Source organism: Octopus bimaculoides, chromosome 3, assembly GCF_001194135.2.
Source record: "Octopus bimaculoides isolate UCB-OBI-ISO-001 chromosome 3, ASM119413v2, whole genome shotgun sequence".
In the NCBI taxonomy this organism is placed as follows: domain Eukaryota; kingdom Metazoa; phylum Mollusca; class Cephalopoda; order Octopoda; family Octopodidae; genus Octopus; species Octopus bimaculoides.
Window position 1 is genome coordinate 38,596,716 of NC_068983.1, and position 1,073 is coordinate 38,597,788.

The 1,073-nt window shown below is 35.0% G+C and overlaps 1 protein-coding gene across 1 annotated transcript in view; it reads left to right on the forward strand.

Annotated features, from left to right (window-relative positions):
* LOC106883865 (carbohydrate sulfotransferase 11) overlaps positions 1 to 1,073 on the forward strand; it is an 11,622-nt gene that overhangs the window by 4,753 nt on the left and 5,796 nt on the right. Inside the window, exon 2 of the mRNA XM_014935001.2 lies at positions 878 to 909. The gene's annotated coding sequence lies outside the window, so the exon portion shown is untranslated. The remainder of the gene's footprint in view (positions 1 to 877; positions 910 to 1,073) is intronic.

Here is a 1,073-nt window from a genome sequence, read left to right on the forward strand (position 1 = left end):
GTAAATTCTCTACGACGAAATGCTTTGTTTCTAAATTTCTATAAATGTAAAAATATGTATATAATAAATTAATGTAGAAACTTAATTCCTTTTACTTCTCGTTTCTTTCAACTTGTTGAATTCATTTCTGTATATTAATGAAACTGTATTTGTTTATGTGTAACGGTCAAAAAAATATAATATAAATCTTCAACATACATGTACGTATGAACTCACGTTCAGCGTCTTGGTATGTATACATCATAACATTTACGCAGCCTAAACTAAACTAAGAGTTATGCTTAGTGATAAATACTTATAATTAAGTTATAAGTAACGAAATTATCATTATAGCTTTTAATTAAATAAACAATAATATTTGTTATAACTTTGCTAGATCAGATTGGAGCCTAGTGCAACCTTCTGGCATACCAGCCCTCAGTCAAACCATCCAACCCATGCCAGCATGGAAAGCAGACGTTAGATGACGACGACGACGATGATGATGATGATGATGATGATGATGATGTAAAGTCTTGGCTCCAGACACAACCTACTGACTTCTACAGATGAGGTCTTCACAGCTGCATAAAACAATGGGAGAAGTGTGTTACCAGTGGTGGTGGCTGTGTAGAGAAGGACTAATAATAATGCCAAGTTTCATCCATCCCAGTCCTTGGGAAGTGGGTCAGGAGAAATCTTTAATGAACACCCCTCGTGCAATGGAGTTTTTTTTCAGTTTCTGTCTACCAAATCCATTCATAAGACTTTGGTACCCCAGGTCTATAATAGAAGACACTTACCCAAAGTGCCTTGCAGTGAAGCTGAACCTGAAACTACATGCTTTGAAAGCAAATTTCTTATCACAAATCTTAAATCTTCTCTCCTTCTATTACAGGCCTAAGTATTGTGAAAGAACATGAATTACAAGTAAGTATTTTTTATTCTTTTACTTGTTTCAGTCATTAGACTGCGGCCATGCTGGGGCACCGCCTTGAAGAATTTTTAGTCAAATAAATCAACCCCAGTACTTGATTTTCGTTTTGTTTTTTGTTAAGCCTCATACTTATTCTATTGGTCTCTTTTGCTGAACT